General features: G+C 40.0%; 1 protein-coding gene across 1 annotated transcript in view; it reads right to left on the bottom strand.

Moving 5' to 3' along the window:
- Positions 1-14,049, bottom strand: part of LOC124262464 (melatonin receptor type 1A-like) — a 97,629-nt gene extending 83,580 nt beyond the window's left edge. The window contains exon 1 of the mRNA XM_046696971.1: positions 13,985-14,049. The gene's annotated coding sequence lies outside the window, so the exon portion shown is untranslated. The remainder of the gene's footprint in view (positions 1-13,984) is intronic.
- Between the last annotated feature and the right edge of the window lie 5,416 nt (positions 14,050-19,465).

The following is a 19,465-nucleotide window of genomic DNA, read 5'->3' as shown; positions in this document are numbered from 1 at the left end:
TTAGTCACGAAAACGTCGCGTACTAGTTTGAATTAGGTCATCCAGATGTTTAACGTATAGGAGATCAATACATCTGCAGCAGACATGACAGTATAAAACAGAAAACTTCTCATTTTGTCATCGTTCTTTCGTCAATATATATTACCAGTCATTGTGAAAGGCCGATGACTTGAATCATAGTTTTCGTATTAGTTTTCACGTAAACAATATTGACTAGCCTTTGCGTGTGTTGATGCCGGGTGCCACGGACGGTGCATGATTCGCTCACATCTGGTAGCATCACTATGTGATAGTGGTTTATATACCCATGCTCAGGGTGCAGTCAAAGTCGAACAATCCACTGTTTTCAGTGGAACATGTCATTACTGTTGGACATAGTACATATGCCTGTCGTAATGTGTATATGCTGTCGTATATATAATATATATGAAACTGTACATATTCAGTTGGCCACTCCTGTCTGAGCCCATTGCACGATTTCGATTACATCATGAGCATGTGTTGTTGCATCATTATCAAACTGTAGAGTATTCTTCAACACCTGTTACATCGGTTTTAACTGTCAATTGTTCACCGACACAAAGAGCACGCATGGTTCAAATCAAGATAACGAATTTCATCATTCATCATTTCAGTCGCTGACACTCACTGTTCTACCACTTGAAATGAGAATTCAACCACACATATCTGCAGCTAAAATTAATCTCAATATCATAGCACCTTACCGGCTTCTGTCTTCGCCACCCTGGCAGATGGTGAAACCACAGGTCGACCTTACCCTCATTGAACTCAAAAAGTCCGAAACAAATCCTTTGGTGTTCCAGCAGGAATACAACCAGTTACGTTCCAAGTATGACACCCATAGATCCATTTTCACAGACGGATCCAAGGATGAGGGCAAAGTCGCCAGTGCTACAGTCATTGGATCCAAGAGTGTCTCCTCTAGGATTCCCGACAACAGTTCCATTTTCACTGCCGAGGCCAAAGCTATCTTCTCAGCTTTGACCTACATTAAACAGCAGAATCATTCCAAAAATTTCATCGTTTTTACAGATTCATTATCTTGCCTTCAAGCACTTCAAAACGTTACTTCAAGTCACCCAATCATTCTGGACATTTTAGAACTTTACAACGACCTTTCTACTGGCCAATGTGACATCGTACTCTGCTGGTTGCCGGGTCACGTCGGCATAGCAGGTAACACATAAGCCGATGCTGCAGCTCTTGACAAGCCCTTATCTCAACTGCTGATCACGTACAGTGACTTCAAAACCCACTATCAAAAGCTATACTCGGGACCTCATGCAAAAGAGGTGGGACACTCAAGTAGGAAGAAATAAACTGTATGAACTGAAGGCAACAATTGGTTATACCTACTTTGGTTGTCAGTCAAGACGTGATGAGGTAATTTTACGACGATGTCGTATTGGCCACAGTCGGTTTACACATGACTATCTGCTGAAAACGGATGGGGACCGACCCCCCCATGTGTTTCTCTTGCGATCAGGTTTTCACCATCAAGCATATTCTGCTTGACTGTGTGGACTTATCGTCTGCAAGGGACTCACACTATGATGCAACAAATCTGAAAGATCTGTTCTCCCGCGTGAGCGCTCACTGATAGTGAACTACTTGAGGGAAGTTGATCTGTATCATAAATTGTAACTGTGTAATGGCACTAACAAATTGCCTGCCTTTAAATTTAGTGTATGCTTTTTTCTGTCTTTAAATGACAATGTAATGAATATATGTTTTTGAAATAAAACTCATTTTGACTCTGTACTTACAATGTTTATTAATGCAGACTTGTTCTCGTCAATATAAGACTGGAATAATGCCGATGTGACGTAAAGCCCAACTCAACTCAACTCAACTCAACCCTATAAATCTTACTTCGTTGTTACCCTCATCAAGCTTTTTTTGGTATTTTTTCGTCTCATGGCGCTCACTGAACTCCGCCTCGCCTAATTAGAAGACACACGTATGCTATTAGGGTCCCAGTCCCCAAAATGTCAGTTCCGAGAACCTATCGTAACTATACAGTTTACCATTGACTTCCGAATATCGTAGTGCTACGAACGCTCTGTGTATGGGGTTCCTGGGTTACATAAGGTGTCTGCTTACATGGATGTAAGCTGGCATTGTGCTTGGTGTGGTTGTCACGTAACTGTGTGAACGATATGAACACTAACCATATTAACGGTTGAAGGTATAATTACGGCATGTTAACGGATGAAGACATGATTAAGGCATATTAACGGATGAAGATATAATTACGGCATATAAACGGATGAAGATATAATAACGGCATATTAACGGATGAAGTTATAATTATGGCATTTTAACGGATGAAGATATAATTACGGTAGTTTAACGAATGAAGATATAATTACGGCATAATGACGGATGAATATGTAATTAAAGCGTATTAACAGATGAAGATATTATTACAGCATATTAACAGATGAAGATTCAATTACAGCATATTAACAGATGAAGATACAATTACGGCATATTAATGGATAAAGATATAATTATGGCATAATGACGGATGAATATGTAATTACAGCATATTAACAGATGAAGATATTATTACAGCATAAAAACGGATGAAGATACAATTACGGTATATTAATGGATGAAGATACAATTGTGGCATATTAACAGATGAAGATTACGGCATACTAATGGATAAAGATATAATTACGGCATCCTAACGGATGAAGATACAATTACGGCATATATTAATGGATGAAGATACAAGTACGGCATATTAACGAATGAAGGTACAATTATGGCATCTTCACGGATGAAGATATAATTACGGCATATTAACGGATGAAGATATAGTTACGGCATATTAATGGATGAAGGTATAATTACGGCATATTACCGGATGAAGATATAATTACAGCATATTAACGGATCAAGGTATAATTACGGCATATTACGGATGAAGATATAATTACAGCATATTAACGGATCAAGGTATAATTACGGCATATTAACGGATGAAGATATAATTACGGCATACTAACGCATTTGTTTACTTGCTCGCAGACGACATTTTCAGTGATCCTCAGTATGGATGATTTAGAGAAGAGGAAGTGGATTTTAGAGTATTATAACAAGGACATCAGATCAGCTAAAGTGATTTCATGTAGAACAGGCATCCCTTTGTCCACTGTTTATCGTGTTTTGAAAAATATTGCAAATGGATATGGCACTGAGCACCAGGGAGGCGCGGGTAGGTCCAGAAAATTGACTGTCGGTGACAGGAGGCGGCTTGGTATTCTTGTTTCTAAAAACAAGCGAAGGAGTTTAGTAAACGTAAGGCTGGATATGATTGATAGAGGAACTGTGGCTGTCTGTAAGGAGACAATTAGAACTGAGCTGCATGCAATGGGTTGGCAGAAAAGTCGAGGAATTCAATCACCGATCATGAAACTTGAACAAAAGGAGCGAAGGTTGAACTGGTGCTTACAGCATAGAAATTTTAACTGGGACAATGTGATTTTCTCAGATGAAAGTTCTGTGTGGCTGTTTCCTAATACACTGAAATTCTGGACCAAACAAACTGAAAAACCTTTGTATCAGCGCCCAAAGTACAGTCCGAAATTTAACGTGTGGGGTGGCATATCTGTGTTAGGGGCAACGCCCCTCTGTGTGTTTGAAGGGTATATAAACAGTGAGCGGTACACAGATATTCTCGAGGGACATTTACTTCCATCTGCTCACGTGTTCTATGGAAATATTTGGATTTTCCAAAACATCGTTCAAATGATTCACAGGCCTGGTTTCGGACCCAAAATATGACATTATTAGATTGGCCAAGGTATAGCCCTGACCTAAATCCAATAGAAAATGTTTGGGCACTTATAAAGAAAAGTGTCAATAAGAAACATTTGCCAAATATTGCTGAAATGAAAGAAGAGGTGGTCCGTTATTGGGACAGCATGGACCACGACTTTCTAACTTCTTTGATCAGTAGTATACCCTGCCGCATTAAAGCCTGCATTGCTGCCCATGGTGACTTGACAAAATACTAACTGTTCACCTGTCTTTGAATCTGGAGTTATGTTCTGCTAATATTCACATTTAATACGTGAGTAATGAGTGAACAAAATATAAAAATGTACAATCTTTAAATTCTCAATAATTTCTGGTTGTACTGTACCCACTCTGTAAAATGTTAACGTTGTAATAAGCTCATGTACCACTGTGTTTGATAAAGGTATATTCCCAAAACGTTGGCATAGTGGAATTATCATGACTTTATTTTAAAAATATGTGATCCATTGTTACCTGAAAAGTATAGACCCATAACTGTTATCAGTTGTCTTGTTCAGTAAATTGTTCCTACGATGCTAAACGACCCGTGAAGATCCGGGATAGAACTAGTCTTCAACAGCCCATGTTTGTCGTAGGAAGCGACTAACGGGAGCTCTTAGAATTCTTGCAATGTTGTATCGACGGACGGTAAATGTATCGCCCTTGTTTTTCTCATTATTCCTCAATGTTTCTGCACAGCATGATGTGCAATGTCGTCATTGTTCCAACTTTAGATTGTGTTTTAAATATGACTATATGTTTTATAATACTACTCTATGCGGACGATAATATCCTGGTGTCAAACAATTCTAATGGCCTACAATATGCCATGAACACAGAGTACTGTAAACACAGCAGATTAGTCATAATTCGAAAAAGACTATGTGTGTAATGGCACAAAGAAATATTACAAAACCCTTGTATGCTGTGATGTTGTGTAATAACATGAAAATACGTACAAATATCTTGGCATTCTCTTCTCAAAATATAATTCGTTCTTCAAAGCCAAAAATGAAGTGGTACAATTTATTACCAAAGCAATGTACAACGTTAATAATATAAAGCAAAGTAAATATCACCACCTTTCTATTGAATGTCAACTGAACTTTCGAATCCATGGTAAATCCAGTTTTCATATCTGGTTGTTCAATCTGACGTTTCAACAAAATATTCATTTTCTCGCTTTCTATGAATTATATTGTCCGTCATAAAAGTACTCCTCTGAAAATGTTGCATTTAGAATCGGGTTTATACACAATATCTATTGACTTCACAAACTATATATTGCGATTTTGGTCAAAATTTGTGCAAAGTAATTAATAATACGTAGGCCTTAAGTGGACCATGGGCAAAAATTAATAAAATTCAGTTCAGCTCAGTGTGATGTCTGAAGCTTTGACGTCTTTGAGGCATCCATGCTTATGATGGAAACAAGTAAGTAATGGAGGTGTTGTTATATTACAATGGTGTTTGTGCAGACACTACCAATTACCACTAGTTTATTGACCAGTTATAGCTGGTCCATAGGGAGGTTCATGTATCGTATCCGCCGATGCACTTCAGTATACATGTATGTTGCAATTTACTGATGAACATGGAAAAGGCTCCGAGTTTCTCAACCGGCGACATTTAGTTATTGAGAAAAGGAAAAAAAAACGTCTCATAATACATATTAAGTTATTTTCTCATCTGTGCACTAATTATACTAAGTAACTGTCATTAATTATTGCTGTTTTCATTAACTGTTTCATTTATCGACCTGTTTTTGTATGTATACGTCCATCGAGGTGAGAAGCCCTGACGAAACACTTCACAGACGTACACTGGCTGCAGCTGCAGGTGTAGTAATGTCACAGCATGTTTATCACTTTATTTGTTCACATGTGGTTTTATTCTGAACCACTGGACCCTGTCCCTATTCTGCAATACGCTCACAGTTACAATACACGTAATCCTGAAAGTCATTTGTAATAATGGTAAATGAATTCCCACATTGTTTGTTGGAAACGTTTCACCAATTCACCATTTTAGATGCAGTACAAAGCTCGTTGTTTGTAAACAGAATATATGACATGTAACAGGAAGGGTACTGTGACCTAACCTAACTAAACTGACCTGAAAGACAGCACTATTGCCGTGGCGCTTATTGTCACATATGATTTATTACGGTCTCTGTAACCGGAACATTTCACTCTGTTCTCCCCAATATATCCCAATGGCTCAGCGCTCATAGGAATAGTTAATTCAACACATTTTCTTATGTGGTGTCAAATGACGCTACCTTAATTTAAATACTAACAAATACTCTTTCCTTTCGACCATTCACTTTTAATCAAATATACTAAATAGCAAAAGAAACGTCAGTTTGGAATTTTCCTTCATACCACATTTCCGTCATACCACATTTCGCATGTCACCGGAACAACATTTTCCAGCGTGATAACGCCCGGGCCCATACTGCCAGAGCTACACGGGACTTCCTACAGCAGAACGGTGTCAACATTATGCAGCCCTTAGTCCTGATTTAAACCCAATTAGACATCTTTGGGATGGAATTCAGAGGAGACTGAATAATGTCATACCAAGGCCGAACACAGCCGATTTATTGCGCCAGGCTTTTCTCAGAGAGTGGTTCCAGGTGCAAAAGGCCTTCATCAATCGAGTGGTGCACTCTATGGATGGACGCTAGTAGCGCTGTGCTGCAGTTATTGCCTCTCGTGGTGGTCACACTAGATACTGAAGACATGAGTCTGAATTATACTGCAAACGTTCACGTAATGTCTTGAAGTTATTCATTGATGTGTCAGGATATTGTAGATAAAAACTATTTTTGATCCACTTATTATGTTCATTTCTGTAATGATTTGATCACAATGCCTATCTAATTTTGAATTCGTACTGACGGTATTTTTTGCTGCTGAGTATATTTGTTAAATTAGCATTACCATGTCTTCACCACGCACATAAGTACCTAATATTCAATCACTTTAACGTCTAGGGATACCAGAAATGGGCTTCACACCTCGTACCCATGTGGGGAATTGAACCCGGCGTGACAAGCGAAGGCTATAACAACTTGGTTATCTCACCATCACATTGGTATGTTAATGTTATTTTGTGGTATCTATCGGTAAACGGCTTGAATCCAAATCATATCATAAAATACCCAAGCGCTGCCAGATGAATTTGTAGCTACATGTACGAGCGACAAAGTCGGTAATTGTGGGACGTGATCGCCCTAGGCTCCCCGAACAATTAGTTAACACAGTACTCACCGTGTTTGCACTGCTGGTTAATAATCAGTGGTAACTCTAATGTGATTTTAGTTGTATTTGTTTGAATAATAACACCATAGAACATTTGCTACTCTGTTTCATCCCCTCGCGGAAGTCTAGAAATGATGTTGCTATTGATTTCCCTTGGCGTGCGTAGTCTGACGGAATCGGATAAATATTTGAATTAGTAATATTAGTCATTCGACATGCACTACATGTCATGTTCAGTATTTAAAAACAGTTGAGTTATTTCATCCTCATTGTTGGGTCATTTCATTCTAGCCAGGCATGTGAGTGACTTGAGATTTATCGTCACATCGATAATATCTATCATAATGTATATGGATCAGCTTCGAGGAAAACCTACAGGGAACTAAACTAACAGGCTAAAGAAAGTACTCAGCCATTTTTTCTGGTGTCTAAGAATGAACAAACAAGTAGTAATTATTAGATACGTAATTATGTCTTCCATACGGGCATCATGGCTGTGTTTTTGCAGTGTTTCGGCGACCGTTGTAATTATCGTAATGATTTAGTCAATTCCAGTTTTTAAGTGTATAATTTCTATTTTCCGGAGGTATATTTTACCAGAAGATACGACAGTGTTATGTTTAAATGTGGGACGTGCCTTGAAGACGTTTTCAATGTGCATTGCACATCTGCAGGGTAAACAATATGTGAATATCACCATCATAGTGACGCGAACGGTTCGACGTTTAGATTTACACCAAACAACACTATCACCATCAAACTGACCCGAGCGGACAGGGTTTAGCTTTAAAGGACACAACACTATCACCGTCAAACTGACCCGAGCGGTCAGCGTTTAGCTTTAAACAACACAGCACTATCAGCTTCGAACTGTCGCGAGCGGTTTTAGGTTTAGCTGTAAACGACACGAAACTATCACCGTCAAACTAAAGTGAACGGTTCATTGTTTAGCTTTAAACGACACAACACTATCACCGTCAAACTGACCTGAGCGGTCAGGGTTTAGCTTTAAATGACACAACACTATCACCGTTAAACTTACCCGAGCTGTCAGGGTTTAGCTTTAAACGACACAGAACTATAACCATCGAACTGTCGCGAGCGGTTTAAGGTTTAGCTTTAAACGACACAACACTATCACCGTCAATCTGACGCGAGAGTTTTAAGGTTTAGCTTCAAACGACACAACACTATCACAGTTGAACTGACCCGAGCAGTCAGGGTTTAGCTTTAAACGAAACAACAGTTCAATGGTGATAGTGCTGTGTCCTGTAAAGCTAAACCCTGACTGCTCGGATCAGACTGACGGTGAAAGTATTGTGTCCTTTAAAGCTAAACCCTGACAGCTCGGATCAGATTGACTGTGACAGTGTTGTGTCCTTTAAAGCAAAACCCTGACCTCTCGCACCGTCAATCTGATGCGAGAGTTTTAAGGTTTAGCTTTAAACGACAAAACACTATCACCGTCAAACTGACCTGAGCAGTTTAAGGTTTAGTTGTAAATGACACAACACTATCACCGTCAAACTATAGCAAACGGTTCATTGTTTAGCTTTAAATGACACAACACTATCACAGTCAAACTGTCGCGAAGGGTTCAAGGTTTAGCTTTAAACGACACAACACTATCACCGTCAAACTGACCCGAGCAGTCACGGTTTACCTTTAGACCACAACAATATCGCCATCAAACTGACGCGAACGGTTCATTGTTTAGCTTTAAACGACACAACGCTACCACCGTCAATCTGACGCGAGAGTTTTAAGGTTTAGCTTTAAACGCCCCTACACTATCGCCGTCAAACTGACCCGAGCAGTCACGGTTTACCTTTAGACCACAACAATATCACCATCAAACTGACGCGAACGGTTCATTGTTTAGCTATAAACGACACAACACTATCACCGTCAATCTGACACAAGAGTTTTAATGTTGAGCTTTAAACGACACTACAGTTCAATGGTGAAAGTGTTGTGTCCTTTAAAGCTAAACCCTGACAGCTCGGGTCAGATTGACTGTGACAGTGTTGTGTCCTTTAAAGCAAAACCCAGACCTCTCGCACCGTCAATCTGAAGAGAGAGTTTTAAGGTTTAGCTCAAACAGACCCGAGCAGTCAGGGTTTAGCTGTAAACGACACAGCTCTATGACCGTTAAACTGACCTGAGCGGTCAGGGTTTAGCTTTAAACGACACAACACTATCACCGTCAAACTGTCCCGAGCGGTCAGGGTTTAGCTTTAAACGACACAACACTATCACCGTCAAACTGACCCGAGCGGACAGGGTTTAGCTTCAAACGACACAACACTATCAACATCGAACTGTCGCGAGCGGTTTTAGTTTTAGCTGTAAACTACACAACACTATCACCGTCAATCTGACGCGAGAGTTTTAAGGTTTAGCTTTAAACGACACAACACTCTAACCATCGAACTGTCGCGAGCGGTTTAAGTTTTAGTTGTAAACTACACAACACTATCACCGTCAATCTGACTCGAGCGGTTTAAGGTTTATCTTTAAACGATACAGCACTATCACGATGAAACTGACCCGAGCGGACAGGGTTTAGCTTTAAACGACACAACACTATCACCATCGAACTGTCGCGAGCGGTTTTAGTTTTAGCTGTAAACTACACAACACTATCACCGTCAATCTGACGCGAGCGGTTTAAGGCTTAGCTTTAAACGACAATACTATGACTGTCAAACTAACGCGAGAGGTTAAAGGTTTAGCTTTAAACGACAACACTATCACCGTCAAACTAACGCGAGCGGTTTAAGGTTTAGCTTTAAACGACACAGCACTATCACTGTCAAACTAACACGAAGGGTTTAAGGTTTAGCTTTAAACGACACAGCACTATCACTGTCAAACTACCGCAAGCGGTTTAAGGTTTAGCTTTAAACGACAACACTATCACCGTCAAACCAACGCAACCGGTTTAAGGTTTAGCTTTAAACGACACAACACTATCACTGTCAAACTAACGTGAGGGGTTTAAGGTTTAGCTTTAAACGACAACACTATGACTGTCAAACTAACGCGAACGGTTTAAGGTTTAGCTTTAAACGACAACACTATGACTGCCAAACTAACGCGAGCGGTTTAAGGTTTAGCTTTAAACGACAACACTATGACCGTCAAACTAACGCGAGCGGTTTAAGGTGTAGCTTTAAACGACAGCACTAAAGGTTTAGCTATAAACGACACAACACTATCACCGTCAAACTAACGCGAGGGGTTTAAGGTTTAGCTTTAAACGACAACACTATCACTGTCAAACTAACGCGAACGGTTTAAGGTTTAGCTTTAAACGACAACACTATGACTGCCAAACTAACGCGAGCGGTTTAAGGTTTAGCTTTAAACGACAGCACTATCACCGTCAAACTAACGCGAGTGGTTTAAGGTTTAGCTTTAAATGACAACACTCTGACTGTCAAACTAACGCGAGCGGTTTCAGGTTTTGCTTTAAACGACACAGCACTATCACCGTCAAACTAACGCGAGCGGTTTAAGGTTTAGCTTTAAACGACACAACACTATCACTGTCAAACTAACGCGAGGGGTTTAAGGTGTAGCTTTAAACGACACAGCACTATCACTGTCAAACTAACGTGAGCGGTTTAAGGTGTAGCTTTAAACGACACAGCACTATCACTGTCAAACTAACGCGAGCGGTTTAAGGTGTAGCTTTCAACGACACAACACTATCACTGTCAAACTAACGCGAGTGGTCAGGGTTTAGCTTTAAACGACAACACTATGACCGTCAAACTAACGCGAGCGGTTTAAGGTTTAGCTTTAAACGACAGCACTATGACTGCCAAACTAACGCTTCCGGTTTAAGGTTTAGCTTTAAACGACAACACTATGACTGCCAAACTAACGCTTCCGGTTTAAGGTTTAGCTTTAAACGACAACACTATCGCCGTCAAACTAACGCGACCGGTTTCGGGTTTAGCTTTAAACGACAACACTCTGACTGTCAAACTAACGCGAGCGGTTTAAGGTTTAGCTTTAAACGACACAACACTATCACTGTCAAACTAACGCAAGCGGTTTCGGGTTTAGCTTTAAACGGCAACACTACATGTATTTTAAAGTAACTACGTTCATTCGTCAGTGTAAGAGAAGTGACGAACTTCAGGCTGACCGCTTTCCCCATAATTCGTAATACACCTTCTCAGTCGATATCTGTGCTTCTGTCAAACGTGCTTAGTATGTACGTCTGAGGGTTTCACTACAATAACTGCACAAAAACACACATATCAGATCAAAAATATGAATATACAAAACACAGATTTTTAGAATGATTCTTAATATTTACGTGACATGTGTGAGTAAATACAATTCCTGAATCAGGAAAATCCCCTCAATACTTGACACACATGCACACATAAGCGCCGTGGTATAAGCTTAAAGATAGCAATGGTGGAATTATTTAAATACATGTCATGCGCGGCAATTCGCTGTGCAGAGTTGCTTCCCTTTTGCACGCCATAAACTTATCATTGTGGGTTCGAATCTCCATTTGCATCATTGCTGAATTTCCTATCTCATTTTACTGTCATAACTGCAATACTGCTAGAAGCGACGTAAACCCCACCCACTCAGTACATCTTCGTCTTTAAAAGGTCAATAGCAATGTTTCAAACTGCATTCAACCTTTGGGTTTTTGTGAAACCTGTTGTAATCTCATGTCATCAGGTTTGTGAAATGCCAAACTAAAAAGGAACTAAAACTGAATATTTACCTGTGCAATATCTATGTGCAATATGTGTTATAAACACACGTTAATGACATTTTAGCCTCTTTCAAACATAAAGAGGTACAAGTTTTTCAAATGGTTTTGACGTTTGATTGACATAATAATGAATCCGAACGATGTACAATTTCATCCTCTTTTGGTGTGTAATTTAATCACTTGTTTGTCCATTTTACTTTATTTCTATAATATCATGTTTATATAAGTACCATGTATCCAGTTTCCAAGACGAACGAACGGATGGGATTTACCTTAAAACCTCTATGAGAAACGTGTTTCTACGTTTGATTGTTACAATAAATACACAATATTGAGCAACAATTGATCAAGAGGATCACTTGCAGTCTAATAAACACAATTTCCTTTTATTTTATTTTGTATGAGTATGTCGTTTATGTATGATAGATCTCCAACGGGAGCACGTCTTGTCAAATCAAAACAACAAAGTACGTATCTTATTTTAGTCTATTACACATATCTATTACATCGTAGATGTTACTTAATATCGAAACACGACTGAATTTTAGTTAAGAAGAATCCGAACAATTTAGTTATTTCAAAAGATAAATATATTTTGGTAGTAATTTTCTTTTCCTTTTTAGAGATTTTTTTGCTATGGAGGAATGCAAATGCTGTCCACCGGATCTCGATATAGACAATATAATGGACGTGTAAGGGACATTATCAGCTGTATCGACTCCACAATCGCTGCAGGGGGGTCTGCTCTCGTTAAATCCGGCCTCGCTCAAGCACATTATTCACAGAACGGATGTTACTTTCAACCAGTGGGTGAGTAAATGTAAACACATTATGATCGTGACGTCTGTGATTGTTTACATTCAGTAATATTTCAATATGACATCCGACTGTTTGTAAACAGGGCTAAAAGAATCAATGGTTGATAATGCGAGCATAGATAACATAGACTGATGGGAACCCAAATTTAATTCAAATCAGAATGGATACAGATATGTTATGCAAACATATACTGACTGGCTGAGTGGCTGAGTATGGTTTTACGCCGTTTTTAGCAATATTCAAGCAATAACACGGCGGGGGACACCAGAAATGGACTTCACAAGTTGTACCCATGTGGGGAATCGAACCCGGCTCTTCGGCGTGACGAGCGAACGCTTTAACCACTGGGCTACCCCACCGCCCTGCAAACATATACAATGATATTTGCATACCCATTCTATCCCAGCGCAGCACATCCGGAACTTTATGTATGAACGAAACTTTGATAACATCCGGAGTGAAAACAGTTCCCATTGCCATTCTTTGTCTTCGGGGGTGGTGGGGTAGCCTTGTGGTTAAAGCGTCCGCTCGTTACTCCGAAAACCCGATGGTTCGATGTGTACAATGTGTGAAGCCGGCATATTGCTGGAATATTGCTCAAATTGGCGTAAAACTAAATTCACTCAGCCAGCCATATTATCCGCTCACCCCTCGCACGCCTTGTCATCACAGAAGACAATCATTAACGACACCAGGTGTTCACGATAGGTTTAAGCATCTTATGGATCCAATAATGTCAAGCAGAGTCAAGACATGAGGGCATAGCAGACGGTTTATACTCCGACCATAGATATACTTGTATATGCAGTTTATCAGTTGGGGAGGTTTTACAACACATCAGTTGACATTATATGTGTCAATATTTGAGTAATATCATTACATGACTACTCACAGTTGGTTAAAAACTCAAGATATCGCAGACCGTAGCCATTTACAACTTAACTTAAACCCAAAGAATTGAGATATTACTGAGAAGGGGTGACATTAATGTCGAATTTATCACCAGAGCCCACTTTGAGCGTATCCCTGCACGACTAAGGGACGTAACTCTATTGCAACTTATTATGAATACAAGAATAAGAACGTGACTGTATAAAGCGTAACCCCATCAATCCGGACGTTACTGATCCGGTCGAATTCGTCCAAATTAACAAACAAAAACGAATTTTTCTTAAAGGGAAATTTCTTTTCTGTAAAAGACGTTTAACTGAAGGAACTTAAAGCGGAGTTTTTTGGAAGCTCGAGCTCCGGATAAAAGAAGTTTCGCTGTAGTACACGTTGACAAACAGGTATGTTGACAAATGACAACTTTACCTACCTGCAATTCTTCGCCTTTGCCATGTGTGGCGGGCTCTCGCTATGTGCGTCAGGTTGGCTTCGATCTAATGCATACGTTGGAAACAAAAGAATATGGTTTCCATTGATTTTCTGCCTTTGCCGTGCCATCAATGTGTTTCGATTAGGCTGCACAGCCTTCATACATTACTCTGCACGATCACCAGGACATTAAATATCGATAGAAACGCACCTCATTTGGGTGTCTGAGGGTTTCACAACCAGCAGGTAGGTAGTCACGATGTCATTAAGTAGGTCAGTCAATATATAATTGAGCGTTTGTTGAACGAAGCGTGGTAAATCGTCCAGTTAGTGCAGCGTGGGATGGACTGTAAGTTGAACTTAAAAGTTCCTTAAGCCACACATGGCTGACAAATGATAAAATATCGTATATAAGTATATGTAATAACGTTAGGAGTTAAGGTGAACCAACCCATAACTATGTTGTGGATATGTTACTTATCGTCTGAGTAGCTTTGTTTCTGTTTGTTTGCTCATGCCAACAAATTTCAACTCTTACCAACGCTAAAAGGGCAACCATATACACATCTTCACGACATTCTTTTTCTCAGGAGACATCGGTATCATCGATGGATTCGTCTCTGCAGGGAATTGGGTCACCAGCGCGGGAGTTTCGATTACTCCCCCTATGTATGTATGTATGTATGTATGTATGTATGTATGTATGTATGTATGTATGTATGTATGTATGTATGTATGTATGTATGTATGTATGTATGTATGTATGTATGTATGTATGTATGTATGTATGTATGTATGCATGCATGCATGCATGTATGTATGTATGTGTGTGTGTTTGCGTGTGAATGAATGTATGTATGTATGTATGTATGCATGTATGAATGTATGTATGTATGTATGTATGTATGTATGTATGTATGTATGTATGTATGTATGTATGTATGTATGTATGCATGTATGTGTGTGCGTGTGTGGTATGTGTGTGTGGTATGTATGTATGCATGTATGTATGTATCAGTGTGGGTATGTATGTATCTATGCATGTATGCATGCATGCATGTATGTATGTATGTATGTGTATGTGTGTGTGATGTGTGTGTGATATGTATGTATGTGTGTGTGGTATGTATGTGTGTCTGGTATGTATGTATGTATGTATGTATGTATGTGTGTGGGTATGTATGTATGTATGCATGTATGTATGTATGCATGTGTGAATGTATGTATGTAAGTGTCTATGTATATGTGTGTGCGTGTTTATGTGTGGTGCGAACATAAAAATGCTGATGGCTTCTAAACTATTTTAACAGTACAATTGACTGTAAACCTAGCAATCCTTACTGCACTGTCTCCAGCACAACTGGGTGAACGTTATCCTGGGAGCAGTGGCAATATCTCGGGTATAGTCACAATGAGTCAATATCGATAACCGATACGATCAAACCTAACAACGTGTTGCCAAAGCTATTCAGTAGCAGTCAGTCAATAACGTGACGTATTTACAGGTAGACATATGCTGATCTGTGGTATCATATATATCTATAAACGTTGTCTAGTCCCCGCGATAGTATCATTTAAACATGATCAGTTTGCTGGACACATTTAATTATTACCTTATATGTGATATCATACTTGAGACATCCATTGCCGCGCAGTTCATGTTCAAAACTAGGCTCTACCCCGAGTCACTTTGTATCATATATCAGAATATGATGGCTTACAGCGATTCGTCTTGTAAATACCTTATGTTTCATAAATACAGGTTAAAAAATTAGCTATAAGTTAAGAAAACTTATAAATGTTCAACGATAACTGGGGACACCAGAAATGGGCTCAAGCATCACAGGTTAAATATAAGAGACAACAAAATCAAGTAGACTTTGAAGTTGTATATCGAGAATAGACCGCAAGGAATTACGGACAATCTTCAAGGCAAGTATGTGTTGCACATGTGATTACATTTTATCAACAAAATACTGATTGTTATATTGTTGGAAAGGTTTCAGTCCCATCCGGGATTCGAACCCATACTCTCAGAGTGAGACACCTAATCGCCAGGGCACAAAGTCAACGATCTCACCCACTCAGCCAACGCAGCTTCCACAAAAATTGCAACATGTAGTCCAGATCACGTACTTTGTTTAACCATGCTGCCGGTGAGCCACTAGAAGGATAGCCATAACCCTGACATCTCAACCCGCTGGGTACCCATACACTGCGTGGTGATTGGAGCCATACTTCATACAGTCACGTGCCCAATGAGACACCGCATGCGCCACATGCTGCTTGAGGCAAATGTTCCGGGTTCGAGTTGATCCCCAGCAGCCTATGCTGGTCGTCAGATTCGAACAGATATACATTCAATCTGACAGCAGAATATGAACCAACTGGAGAGGGATTATGTAATGTTTCAATCAAAACGTCTTTGTGAAAGACCAGGATTAGTCCTGCTACACGTTTTATGGTAGGCTGCATGAATTTTCTGTAAATGACTAAATTGCTTGTGAACACGACGGGTATGCTCTCTTCTAATTTGACTTGGCACTGAAACACAAAGATTCGCATAACGGGCGACTTGAGATTCGAACTCGAAAATATGACGAGAGAATAAAGGAGCTTTACTTTGGTAAGTATTGGCATTTGATGTTAACATCAGTCATGGTTGAAAGTACATGAAAGTGTGTAGACGTACGATCCTCCCACCCCCACCCCACCCCCATCCCCACCCCCACCATCCATGAAGTTCCGGGCTAGGGGTCGTCTTCAGCATCCGATGCTTGTCGTAAGGGTGATCAGGCTCGAGGTGAGGTGAGGTGAGGTGAAATTGGGTTTAACGTCGTACTTGAGAATATTTCGCTCATATGACGACGTGCATGCGTGTGTATCTGTATGTGCGGCTGCTTGTACTAGCCCAGACTGAAGCTGGTTTTATAGTGCTAGCCCAGTGAGATACCACTGGGATCGAACCCGCGACCTTCGGCTCTCCGGGCGGACGCTCTAACCACTACACCACGGGGGCAGTAATGATCAGGCTCGAAGACGTATTTGATGCATATCATCATACACCAGCTGTTTAGATCGATGCTCATGATGTCTATCAGGGGAATGTCGAAAATAGTTATATACAGACCATATATGAATAATACCTAAGTTCTACGTTAAGAACAAGTGCAACAGAATCTGCCCACGCTGGCCAAACATGTCAACTTTTACGTGTAGCGTGGGATATTGGGGAGCTACTCTGCGTCAGAATTGCAAAAGTGAAGTGTTGGCGAGTGATCATTTACCCGGAGAAGAGACAATACAGCATACGCGGAATCCAAACATTCAGTGCTTGGGGTGACTGCCGTTTCCGATCAGTCTACTAGAATTTCTTAAGAACGTCCAGTATAGATTGGGATTGTTTTGATTGTGTAGACAAGTATAGCTTGGGTATGCTGGCTGGTATTTAGATAACTACATCCTCTGTTGGCCTTACGTGTTAGTAAAGTGCCTTATAGACTGCGCTAGTCAGACAAGACGATTAAATTGAGTAGGACGACAGTCTCTGTACTCTGAGGAAATACTCATGTGTTTATATGCTGTTTTTGCAACCACTGAAGCTTAACCCTTAGACAATACGAAACATTGATTAGATCTGACAAACAACTCCAATACAATTGCTATTATCTTAAATGTTGTGTTTCATGTAGTATAGACTAGTTTAAGACCCCTTACCGCCCTTCCGTCCATACCAAACCTTTTGCATTTTCAGGTTCAATTGACCTGTTTCAGTGCCATGGTTCCAAAAGGCATATCTACGCTGGTGTGCCTTGAGAACAGTTAGTTTTTGTATTCATTTGACGTAATTCATTGTGGTTCTTTAGTTTGCAATAAATATAGTTTTATCCAATTGAAATCTATGTCTTTATGACATCAATACGACCCAGTGACGTTATCATGTTTATCGTGGTTGCTGGGGTGTAGAAATGGCATCACCATTGTGGGGAGGGCGGAAAGACACTTTACACTGAGTGAAACATCACAAAGTGGCTTCCGAATGTTATTGTATCCACAGAGAGCACATACCAGTAGGCAGGGATGTTTCCTGGGTGCCCTGCTATCAGTGTATTGCAATCAATACATTGTATTCGAGTACACAAAGGACCATAACAATTCATAGCTTCGCGTGTTTGGGCTTTGTTCAATTATTTCTGAAGCACTAAACATCTGCGTTGGTGACATGATAAACCTCGATTACAAGCTGACTTTCTACAATACCTGGTAATAAATTCAACAGAACTAATGAAATCAGATCTAATTTCAGATAGATATTGAAACGTACAACTATGTACAGATATATGACAAACTCACAAGCTTATTGTAATGGTGGCTATGCAAGTGAGTGAGTGAGTTTAGTTTTACACGGCACTCAGCTATATGGCAGTGATCTGTAAATAATCGAGTCTGAACCAGACAATCCAGTGATCAATAGCATGAACATCGATCTACGCATTTGGGATACGATGACATGTGTCAACCAAGTCAGCGGGCTTGACTGACCACCCGATCCCCTTTATTCACCTCTTACGATAAGCATAGGTTACTGAAGACCAATTCTAACCCAGATCTTCACGGGTCCTTGCTATGCAAAACGTGTGGTATGAGTAAAACAGTGCTTCTCTGTTGAGAACATGTGAGGCCTGAGTATACCAGTTGGTTACCATGCTCTTTCGTCCAGTTGACGGTCATGGTTCTGTTTTAGTGTATTCTACTATGTTTCTCAACAATAAATCAAACACAACAATTATAATATTATATATATATGCACTGTGGAATTTGCCCAAACCGTTTTCTTTCGAACCGAAAGCTTATTCAGAGGACCAGCTTGTCGAGATTACAACAGGAAAAAACAATGAAATGACGTTATTATTTACAGAATATAGTACACAAAAGAAACTGAGAGGTTTTGCGGGATTCTGGAACAGTCGGGCTGGTTGGGATCATCACCTTCATTCATTCATTTACCCACTCAGCACAGACATCGACCGGGACGTCTGCAAACACAAGACACCGGGAACAAGCGGAAGCCCGACTACGTGGTACGACAAGAGGTCCGCTTACCACATGTTTTTCCTGAGCCTTATTAATCACGTTTGTGCCAAACGGACAGAACATTTCAAATATGAATACATTTCAACAGTTTAACCAAACGTCTAAGGCTGTTTACCGAATTTTGTCATGATCATTTTCCATGATGATCTCCATTTATTCTGTGCTATAAGCCTCCGTGGAGCTCTGGACCAAAATGAAATCAGAAGCTCGATGAAGTGGTCGTTCTGAGAGCGGAGCATGAAAAGCCAGACCAGTCCCGATTTGATATGACACTTTGGGTGGTTGAGACTCATTTCTGTACAATCCAGTAGAACAGAACCATCAACAAAATGAATATTGAAATTTTGATTATGTCATGAATCATTGACACGTTTAAGAAATCTTTGAT

This window comes from Haliotis rubra, unplaced genomic scaffold (assembly GCF_003918875.1).
Source record: "Haliotis rubra isolate DU_JTF1 unplaced genomic scaffold, ASM391887v1 Scf84, whole genome shotgun sequence".
In the NCBI taxonomy this organism is placed as follows: Eukaryota; Metazoa; Mollusca; class Gastropoda; order Lepetellida; family Haliotidae; genus Haliotis; species Haliotis rubra.
The sequence above is the reverse complement of the archived record's forward strand: the minus strand, read 5'-3'. Positions and strand labels throughout refer to the sequence as shown.